The 11,888-nt window shown below is 48.5% G+C and overlaps 1 pseudogene; it reads right to left on the bottom strand.

Moving 5' to 3' along the window:
* Positions 1-6,072: 6,072 nt before the first annotated feature.
* On the bottom strand, positions 6,073-9,771 carry LOC119305190 (annotated as a pseudogene).
* Between the last annotated feature and the right edge of the window lie 2,117 nt (positions 9,772-11,888).

The following is an 11,888-nucleotide window of genomic DNA, read 5'->3' as shown; positions in this document are numbered from 1 at the left end:
ACATCACGCCTCGCGCCTGCCGCTGTCCGACTGCTCCGCCATGACTGCAGGCGTGCCCGCTGCCCAGGGCTGGCTCCTCCGCCCGAGCGGCAGCCGCCGGGTTCCTCCGCGCCGTGCACGCCCTCTGCCTCGAGCTGCTCTGCGCCGAGCCGCCTCTGGTACTCGGTCGGGTGCCCGTGCCGGCCCTGCCGTCTCGCCCCCGCACTCGGCCGCCTGCTCCCACGCCCGTTGCCTGCCCCGCCTCGCGGACTCCTCTGCCTGCGTGCCCCGTGGCCGGCTACGTCGCGCCAGTCGGAGGCCGACTGCGCTCCGTGCCGACTCGCGCTTGCGACGGCCGCCTCCCGCCTCGGCCGTGGCCTTTGCTGGCCGGCTGCCCCGAAGACAGAGAAGGGGGCCGGCTAGAAGAGGCCGGCTGCTCGCTGAAGAAAAGTCAGGCCGGGTGCCCAGCCGGCTGACTGAAGAAAGAAAAAAAGAGAGAAGGTGGGTTCCGGCTGCTCACGAGGAGTCGGAGAGAAAGAAAAAGAAAGAGATAAGAGTCGGGCCGGCTGCTAGCAAAAATGGAGAGAGAAGTCGGCTGCCCGAGAAAGAAAGAAAAAGAAAAAAGAAGGTGGCCGAGTGGTGGCGTCCGGCTGTTCGCATGCAGTCGGACACAAAAGAGAGAGAGAGAGAGAGATGCAGGAGACTACTCCATCAACACGGCCACGAGTGAAAAGCCGTCTGGCTGCCGACAGCCGGCAGCGAAAAAGAAAGAAATGTACGTCCGACTGCCAGATGTGCGTCCGACCGCTAGCTGCCTGGCCGGCTACAAGGAGTCCGACTGTTGTGTCGGGGTTCGCCTGCCCAGTCGGTTGAAGAAGAAAAAGAAGACAAAGTAGTTGCCAAGAGATCCGGCCCGGCTGCTCAGTAGTCCGCCCGAATCTCGGGGTCTACACCCACCGGGTGCGCTAACGCGTCCCCGCGAAGAAGAAGACAAAGTAGTTGCCGAGAGATCCGGCCCGACTGCTGAGCAGTCCGCCCGAATCTCGGGGGCTACACCCAGTGGGTGCGCTGACGCGCCCCTGGGAGGAAGAAGACAAAGTAGTTACCGGAAGATCCGGCCCGACTGCTTAGTAGTCGGCCCGAATCCCGGGGGCTACACCCAGTGGGTGCGCTGATGCGCCCCCACGGAAGATTGCAAGAAATAAAAGCAAGAGACAAGAGAAGAGTTTTGTCCGGCTGCCAGCAGCCGGCAGAAGAAGAAAAAGGGCGCTGCAAGACGCCTTGGTGCCCGGCCGGTCAAGCCTGACCGGCCGGGACCCTCCTTCGAGCACCCGGAGGCCCGAAGGCTACACCCAGCGGGTGCGCCGGCGCGCTCAGCAAGCGCTGAGCTGCACCGACTGTCTTCGGCAAACTCCGCCTCGCTACACGAAAATCAATGTGAGCTCCTCACCCGCATATTTTTTGCATCATGCAAGCACGGATAACCCCTAGCGATGCTTGGGGGCTATCTCCGCATTTTTATTACAGTTACACCATTGTTCACCCCGGCGCCAGCCAGAGTTGGCCCGGGGGCTGACCGCTTGGCCCGAGACGTTAGTTCCCGCAGACGGCTTAGTAGTGTGTGCGGTACCAAAGGCCCACTCTCAGTCACAGACCGCAGAGCGGCTGTCCGACTGGCAAGAGTGAACGCTGGAGGCCACCCACGTGAAATACGTTCGGGAAGAAGAACGGTTCGGGCAACTCGGCTGTTTCCTTTACAAGTATCTGCTCGGTCGAATCTGCTCCCAGAGTCTGAGTACTGTACACTCCACTTCGCGGCCCACTCTCAGCCACAGACCGCAGAGCGGCTGTCCGGCGAACGAGAGCACAAGCCAAAAAGCGGAGGGAGCACGAAAAAGATTGAAGGGGGCTCGGACGAAACTGAGTCGGCACCCTCCGCATAAAACTTGCAATGCTAAAAGCAATCATTTGATATATCTGCTTGGACTAACTTTGTCTTTTACATGATCATTTCCATAAACACCCGCCAAAAAACCTCCGCCCAACTTTGCCAAGTTGCCCGGAGGCTCAGGGGCTACTGTCGGACTAATTGGCGATGGGTACCTCGAAGACAGCAAGACAATAATTCAAGACATCGGGGCTAGCAAAGTCCCTCAGTCCGACTGCCCGACCGCTCCTGCCGGCTCCCCGTCCGACTGCTCTGCTCGGCCGGCTGCCGGCTGCCGACTGCTCCGACCAGCCGGCTGTCGACGGCGCCAACCAGCCAGGTGCCGACTACAGCCCGACGCGACACCGATGCGACACCGACAAGACAGCCACACCGCGACATCATCTACAGTGTACATGTCCCCTTGGCACTATTCTATAAAGTGCCCAGGGGACAAGCATGACACCTCCACCATGCCTCTAGCTAGCTAGCCCCCATGCCACTACTTAGCTTACTCTCTAAGCTAGCTCCCACTATAAAAGGAGACTCCATCCATCCATCCATGGGGATGGACACACACACACACACACGCATGAGCACCCAAGCTCACTCACGTCCACGCATGGCCACTAGTTCATACGGCCACCCGGCCATGGGCACGCATGCCCGAGATACAGCTCCAGGAGCACTCTGTATCAGATATACATACCAGATACACTCAGACATGCAGCAGTAGGAGTATTATCTCTCCGGAGAGCTCCGAAGCTAGGTAAACCACCGCGTGCTACTCGCATACCCGCTCCCGGGCCTATCAGCAGCAGTCTTTCCCTCACACGAAGCCACTTTGTGGCATATGTCGTCTTGCACCCCCCCCTCCCTGAGAATACCACGACAGGTTCCTATTTTCCAAGAAAAAATGAAATAAATTAAACCAAATGTCCGCCTTGATACAACCTTACTTTAACAAAAATGTCTCTAAATGAATAGCAATTCAATCATACAATTTAAATCCCAAAGCATCGGATATTCAACTAGTTTTTAAAATCCATCGATCCCAAAACCACAAGAACCGGTGCCAAAGACCTCACTCCTCAAAAGTGGCCTTCATCTCAAGCTTCCTCTCCTCAAACTCGAACTTCTTCAAATGCACATATAGATCCAGTTACTATGCCTATTGAGGGTCATCCAACAATGCATCGATATGAAGGCTTGCCCTCCACCGTTTGGTACGACGTTCACGCCCACCCAGACTAGACAATGATGTGATCAACAAATTACAACATTGAGGAAATTATTTAAAGGACCAACCCGTAGAGTAACAAGAAGCAAAACTTACGAGCTCTACGAGTGATACATTCATTATCCACCTTCTTTGCACTTGTGCATGCACACTGCAATACTTGCTGATGGCCTTTTGAATGGTGTAACATCTATGGAGTAATGGTGTAACATCTATGGAGTAGCGACTTTGCATCGCGATCATGGATCACTTCAATGTTGTAGGGCGCGTAGTGCTTTTGTTTATTAAACCAAACATGCACACTTTTTCAAAATGCCGCATTCCGCCTCATGGCTTGAAACTCTGCACTTATGGCCAACCAGCCTCACACACAACAATGATCCTCCTTCACCAAGTACGCGGTCATCATAATTCCTTCAACGACAACAATGACAATGCCAAAATATTCTGCTATGGCGTCGAATACTTGTTGGGTATGGTATCCACCATGGGCGGCGTCGGCATGGGAAGATGGTTCCTAGGCGCTGATGGGATCCGGGGTGGAATGGCGGTGTAGGCCTAGGCGGGCAGGCGTCTGGGTAGAGGGACAGAGGTTTGGCAAGGCCAAGGCGGCGGCCGAAGTGGTGCAATGGTTGTGGCGGTCTCCGAGGGTGCAGATACAGAGCACGCGGAGGGGGGGGGGGCGAAGTGGGGACAAAAGGGTATTTGGATAGGCCGGTGGTGTCGGAGCCCAACATGGCGGATGTTGGGACTTCCCCAAACCTCCCCAGTTTGGTTCCAATTCATGAAAATTCGAACACCTGGCCTGGTCCGGAGAATTTTGATGAGCCCGTTTGATGGCAAAATAATGAAAGGTCCGGCAGGCGATTTGGTGATCCAGGTTGGAGATACCCCTGAGTGGGACTTTGTTAAGCTAGAAATTGCTTCACACCAATAGATATTTAAGACATATGAGTAGTATAAAGAAGATTCCACTGTGAACGTGACACCAAGAGGATTTATGTTCATGGCATTACGAGCACACTGGGATATCGGCTTCTAGTACATACCCAGAAACAAAGAGAGGATTGCCTTGACGGCATCTGGTTGCGGCGACGACGGATGATCCATGAGGGATGAGCAGTTTAAAAGTGTCGTCCCCTACTCCCATCTTAATTACTTATAGTGCTCCATTCGAACAAATTTTGTGGCCTCCAGTGATATTTACTGTTACAAAAATATCTTGGCTCAAGAAAAATGATGGTTCAAGTTAAACAATGTTGAACGCTACCGCTTCTTTGAGAAATTTCAGGGAACGATGCTGAAGCCTCAACTTATGTCTAATGGCCCTTCTTTAGTAGACAATCCCCTTAGCGTAAGTCAATCCACTACGTCAGTAAATCAGTTCGGAATGGACAGTTTCAAAGGTGAGCTCCACGGCTGCAACATCGGGAAACCCTACTTAGATCCAGTGGACTCTGCATTAAGCATCAGCAAGTGGGCCGCCTACTGCCGGTTCACCTTTTCAGTTCCATCCTCTTCCGATATTTCAGCACCATCACCAGGATCAGGCTCTTTGTGATACTTCCACACGCATGGCATTCTGTTATATATGGCCATCACCTTGACATTTGCCTGAAAAAGATCTTGCTTGGCCATCATCATCTGGATCCAGTTTCAACTTCTGTGCCTTGTACACTAATTACATCTCTCTTTCGTAGATGTAACAACTCTGTCATGGGAAGTCTGGCACGGGCACCATCAGCATCAGGTTCTGAACAAACTCATGTTCAAGTATTTTGCAGCATGACCTCTTGACTTGGTCTAGTCCAAGGAAGCAGCTTCCTCATTCAATTGAACAGATAATAAATGTATCTTGAGAATTGCAGAAAATGAGACTGAAGAGATAACAACCAAACAGGAAATGAGAAGTACAATAGAAAACCTGCTTATTAAGAGCAAAAAAGTTGGCATCATGGTCACACTGCCTGAAATAAATAAAAAAGATACGGATGATGACATATATAAAAGGCCGTAATTATAGCGAAAAAGATGATATGCAGAAGAAATTTCTACCTTATGAGAAAAACAATTAACATTGCAAGTTCATGAAGTAGAGGAGATTTATTGATACTTTATTTTTAACTCATCAGTTTGTATGCAAAGGGATGTCCTCTATATTTACATAAATCAGAAATTTATGCACTCAACCTATTCCTTATTGAAGCAAATTCTGTTGGAGATCATATCTGGAAGGAGTATTTATATATATGGGACACTACAGTCACCTTACTGAAGCCTAGGGTACACTTTGGACTAACATAGACATATCCAACTGGTATCATTTCAGCTAGGATTCCAACTCACAACCTATGCCGAAGACACTTCACAAACAAACTTGCAGCATGAAGATTGTTACCTTGTTGGTGATCGTAGCTATGCTAGGGTCACAGGAAAATATGCTAGGGTCGGTTCAGCTGGCACCCCACAAAGGACAAACACAACATTGAAATCCAAGATGCCATGATTGGCTCAACAAGGATCGTACAAATCGCACAGAAATATGAAAATATCGGGCGATTATACAGCGGACGAGGTGCGGAAACTGCTGCAGTTTAATTAGGTACAATTTGAAAACAATTATTTAACACATAGCTAGCATCTTGTCTAAGTATGCCAATAGTAACCTATTCCTGCACTGCTACTAGAAGTTCTGAAGTTCCCATCCCGGCTTCTGAAAAGAACAAACCATACACATATTTCTATCTCTGCCATATTTTGCTACCATGACTATTTACCATATAAAATAGGCGTTAAAACACCTAAATAAGGGACATCTAATTAGCAACTGCAAGCTTGCCTTCCTTTATTCCTTCCTCTCCACAATACAACTTTAAGAAAATTGCTGAAATTAACAAAGATTACTAATATCGACTACAAACTATTATTACATTAAAGTTGGAGCACCAGATTGTTCCGTTACAGCTGCAAGCAATCTTGGCATTGGGGGCACATCAATCTCCTGTTGACCCTCGAGAACCCGGACCACTTCACCCATTGTCCGCCGATCCACCTCATTATCTTGGATGCACCAACCTGCAATTTTGCAAACCCTTTCAGCCTCTTCCAAGTTGAAGTCACCATGTAACTGTGGATCCACCAAACTCTTCAAATCTCCGCCGTGAAGCTTGCTGATGGCTTGAACAGGGAAATATATAACATTCTGGTTACTGCTGCTGCTAGTGTTGTATGATTCTTCAGGCGAGGAATTCCTCCTTCCAGATATGACTTCCAACAGAACCATGCCGAAGCCGTAAATGTCAACTTTCGGTGTGATTGCCACTCCGGTAAGCCACTGTGGGGCAAGATAACCTGCAGTTCCTCTGAATGAAGTCAGAATTCTGCTGAAATCCCTTCCTACAAATGCTGCCAGCCCAAAGTCTGCAACTTTAGGAACAAATGATGCATCCAGAAGTATGTTCTCCGGCTTAATATCGCAGTGTATGATGCACTCACGACAACTCTGATGCAAGTATGATAATCCTCTAGCAACTCCTAGGGTTATCTGATACCTGGTGTTCCAACTTAGGACGGCAGCATCAACATTGCTCTTCTTAAACATATGACCATCAAGAGACCCATTAAACATGTGTTCATACACAAGTAATCTTTGGTTGCCTTCGCAGCAGAAACCAATCAATTTGACTAGGTTTATGTGCTGGATCAATCCAATTGAGCTCACCTCGGCCCTGAATTGCTTCTCTCCTTGACGGTCACCATCAAGCTTTTTCACTGCTATAGTAATCGTCGAGTCACTTAACATTCCCTTGTATACAGAACCAAAACCACCACCTCCAAGCTTTTCTGAGAAGTTTTTAGTGGCACTAACTAAGTCAGTGTATCTGAAGGCTATAATTCCACCAGCACTACCTTGATTGCCGTATAAAGGCAAACCACACCACTTGAATTTTTTCCTCCAAATCAGTAACAACAGCATGAGCATCAGTAACCCAAAACCAATAATACTTGCAGCAGTAACAACTCCGACGTTTGGTTTGCTTTTGTTTTTTCTGGAACTTGGCAGCAAACCTTTGGCGGCAAGGCGAAGGTAAAGAACATCTTCAAAATTATTATCAATGCCATCATTCAGATTTACACTAAACAATTCCCCGTGCCAGACAGAGCATCTGCTATTGCTATAGGAATAAGCAGTGCAGGAGCAGGAACCGAGACATGCTTCTTCACATTTGCTTGCGGGTTGTATGGCAATTGAATTTGAGCAATGGGGTGGAACACGTCTGATGAACTTGTCATGTTTTTGTTGTTACCACTAGTGCTGCAATGTAACGGTGTGTTTCTAATGCATCCTGCTGTTCGATCCTCAAACTCCCAATCCTGTGGTGACTTATGGGAGAAGCTCTCCATACAGTCACAAGATGGATGTGCAATACCGTTGCAGACCGTGAAAGGTCCGCATGTAGCAGGCGGAATGCAAGGATCTGCATGCTCGGAATATATGGTTTGCCAAGACTGGTTGGCTTGTGAACAAATATTCAGCTTGACCTGACCAGAGATGTCTAGCAAGACAAACATGGAAGTTGATGTTTCATCCAGTAAAGTGTACGTGTAGTACTCCTCTTGGTTGTTATCCACATATATTGGATTAATCAAACCTTTGGTCCGAGGATTCAAATCTAGTAATGACTTGAGTATTGGTATCAAAGATGATGATCCCGTGGTTGCATAAGTTAGATACTTTACCAGGGGGTTGTTGCGACGCATGAGGACAATCCCGCTGGTGTCTTTTAGTTCAATGTTGTATGAGCCAAAACCCGGATCAATGCGACTCTTTTTTATCGAAAAAGGCTTTCGCCCCGCTTTATAAATAAAGCAAACCGCACAAGACATACAACCACAACAGGTCCACACACACACACCACCCAAGTACCACAACAAAGTATTAAGGTTCTGCTGAGGGCACAGCTCAACAAACCCAGAAGAAAGAGAAAAAACAAAGCCTGCCCAGTGCAGGCGATCTAGTCAGGCTCCGGCGAAGGCGGCGGCGGCGGGGGCGACAGGCGGACGGCCATCGAGCGGAGATCGGCGATGAAGGCAGAGATGGCGTCCCGATCCAGGGGGCGGCTAAGCGGCCGCCAAAGCTGCAAGAAACCCGAGAATTTGTAGAGAGCATCAGTAGCGCGACGAAGAGGAGTACGCTGGATCACTAGCTTATTGCGAACGGTCCAAAGCGTCCAGCCAAGGACCCCAACCTCGAGCCACCTAATGTGGCGAGAGGACGAAGGGGACAATTGGAGTTCAGCAAATAAGTCCGGGAAATTGGTGTGGCACCAACTCCCACCGACAATCTCGCAAAAGCAGCTCCAGAGGAACCGGGCGGAGACGCAAGCGAAGAAGATATGGTTGGAGTCCTCGGGAACAGCACAGAGGGGGCAAATACCAGTGCCCGGGCCATTACGCTTGCGGACCTCCACACCGGACGGGATCCGTCCACGGATCCACTGCCACATGAAGATGCGAATCTTCAAGGGGACGCGGACGGACCACACCATCGATAGGGGGAGGGGGGCGGAGGAGGGGGCAATGGCCAAGTATAGCGATTTGGTAGAGAACTGGCCCGACGGCTCCAGGTGCCAGCGCACAAGATCCTGATCCCCATCCACCACCGGCTCATGCAGAGCAACGCAGTCAAGCAACTCACGCCAGGCGGCGGATTCCGCCGGCCCAAATGGCCGACGGAAAGCGAGGCGCCCTAAGTCAAGAAGGGCCCTATCAACAGAGATCATGGGGACGACAGCGATAGAGAAGAGGGTGGGGAAGCGGGCCGCAAAGGGAGAGTCGCCGGCCCAGCGATCAAACCAGAAGAGCGTCGAGAGGCCGGACCCCACCGAGATAGAGGTACCAATGCGGAGCACCAGAAGAAGCTGGACGAGGGACTGCCAGAACTGAGAACCTCCCGATTTCTGGCAGAAGGCAAGGGGTTGACCACGCAGGTACTTATTCCGGATAATGCGACTCTTTTTTGATATATACTGGTGACTGGAACCAGCGACCTTGTTCCGGCCCAACTTGGCGCCAGGAAGCGTGATATCTGTTGGGTAGTCAAAGCTCTGCCACAACATCTCTTGGCTATTTACGAGTAGGGCAAGGTTTCTACTGTTCAAGAGAACAACGGAGCTAGAGGTGGTGGTGTTTATGCTACTGGTTTTCCTATTGACAATGTGAGTGGACCAAACAACGGATTCAGTTTTGGCGGCATGGTTTACGATGACAAGATTGCCATCGCTTAATATCTTGAGCTGTGTTAGGTTGACACTAGGGTTGGTGATGGCCTGATGGGCTGATCCCTATTAGCAACCCACACCATAGTGAAAACTGGGATCTTGTTGAACCATATGCCAAGGTACCACCTGGAGCTGGGGGAGGTGGCATTGTAGGATGACTTACCGATGTTGCTTGCTGCTGACTGGAAAAAGCCGAGGGCGAACTTGCCGTTTCTTGAGACGAGCTTGCCACCGACGGCGAGCGCTTGGCCTGCCGTGAGAGAGTCTTCATATGCAGCTGCAGAGAAGCACCAAAGAGGAGTGTACAAGAGGAGAAGCCCGAGTAGTATGTAGAGGGGAGGCATGCTGAAGAAGAGTGAATAATTTAGAGAGGAAGGCCAAGTGTTCAGCTGGCTGAAGCTGACGGGGAAGTCCACTTGGGGTCAATTAAGTTCACATTTGGACAGAATTGCCATAAAAACAATGCAGTGCTATCATAATTGTAAGGCAGGACTTTCAATGGACCATGGTCAGGTCAATCATGAGGCCTCCATCAAGCTCACTGTTCACCAATCAGTGAGCTTCAAACCAGAAATTATACCTCACATATTAGAGGGATATCTTCGAATGAAACCTTTCTAAAACCACAAAATATTTGCTTCAATGCATGGTCCAGCATTAAAAATGCAAATTCAAGGCATATCAACAACAAAAGGTCCCTCCCTGAAAAAGCGCCACCACAGAAATACAACAATGTTGAGCTGAACTCTGCAAACTTAAAACACAAAAAAGAGAGCTCGAGAAAGAGCCCTGGTGCCTTGTGGGCAGCAGGTGGTCCCCCTCCAGTGGGTCTTTGCTCCAGTATTTTTTATTTATTTCATAAAAAATCTCTAAGAAGTTCCGTCCAATTATGAGAATTTTTATTTTTGCACAAAAAACAATATCATGGTAATTCTGTTGAAAACAATGTCAGTCCAGGTTAGGTTCATTTAAATGATGCAAATTAGAGTTCAAAATAAGAGCAAAAGCGTCTGGAAAAATAGATACGACGGAGGCGTATCAGTATGCTGGCCCATAACTTACTAACTACTCCACTTAATCTTTTGGACTTAATTTCATATGATTGTCCAGTGGTTCTCATATTTACTAGTTACATGTTGTTGTGAGATGATTAATGTGTCGTATGGCTTTGTAGTTGAATGCCTCACCAACTAGTCACGACATATCTTACCTAAAATATTCTACAAAAAGGTACTAAATGGCACAAGATACATTTTGTCCTGCACGATGGCATATCATTTACTCATAGGCAAGGGAAGAATTGAAAAATTGCTAGTAGGGTGGAAAATGATCAAGGGTATGAAGGAAATATGCCCTAGAGGCAATAATAAAGTTATTATTTATTTCCTTACATCATGATAAATGTTTATTATTCATGTTAGAATTGTATTAACCGGAAACATGATACATGTGTAAATACATAGACAAACTGAGTGTCACTAGTATGCCTCTACTTGACTAGCTCATTAATCAAAGATGGCTATGTTTCCTAGCCATGGACAAAGAGTTGTAATTTGATTAACGGGATCACATCATTAGGAGAATGATGTGATTGACTTGACCCATTCCGTCAGCTTAGCACTTGATCGTTTAGTATGTTGCTACTGCTTTCTTCATGACCTATACATGTTCCTGTGACTATGAGATTATGCAACTCCCGTTTACCGGAGGAACACTTTGTGTGCTACCAAACGTCACAACATAACTGGGTGATTATAAAGGTGCTCTACAGGTGTCTCCAAAGGTACTTGTTGGGTTGGCGTATTTCGAGATTATGATTTGTCACTCTGATTGTCGGAGAGATATCTCTGGGCCCACTCGGTAATGCACATCACTATAAGCCTTGCAAGTATTGCAACTAATTAGTTAGTTGCAGGATGATGTATTACGGAACGAGTAAAGAGACTTGCCGGTAACGAGATTGAACTAGGTATTGAGATACCGACGATCGAATCTCGGGCAAGTAACATAGCGATGACAAAGGGAACAACGTATGTTGTTATGCGGTTTGACCGATAAAGATCTTCGTAGAATATGCGGGAGCCAATATGAGCATACAGGTTCCGCTATTGGTTATTGACCGGAAACATGTTCGGTCATGTCTACATTGTTCTCGAACCCGTAGGGTCCGCACGCTTAAGGTTTCGATGACAGTTTTATTATGAGTTTATGAGTTTTGATGTACCGAAGGAGTTCGGAGTCCCGAATGAGATCGGGGACATGACGAGGAGTCTCGAAATGGTCGAGACGTAAAGATCGATATATTGGACGACTATATTCGGACTTCGGAAAGGTTTCGAGTGATTCGGTTATTTTTCGGAGTACCGGAGAGTTACGGGAATTCGCCGGGGAGTATATGGGCCTTATTGGGCCATACGGGAATAGAGGAGAGAGGCCAAAAGGAAGGAGGCCTGCGCCCCCC

The sequence above is a fragment of the Triticum dicoccoides genome, chromosome 5B (assembly GCF_002162155.2).
Source record: "Triticum dicoccoides isolate Atlit2015 ecotype Zavitan chromosome 5B, WEW_v2.0, whole genome shotgun sequence".
In the NCBI taxonomy this organism is placed as follows: Eukaryota; Viridiplantae; Streptophyta; class Magnoliopsida; order Poales; family Poaceae; genus Triticum; species Triticum dicoccoides.
Note: the sequence above shows the minus strand (reverse complement) of the source record. Positions and strands in the feature narration are given on the sequence as shown.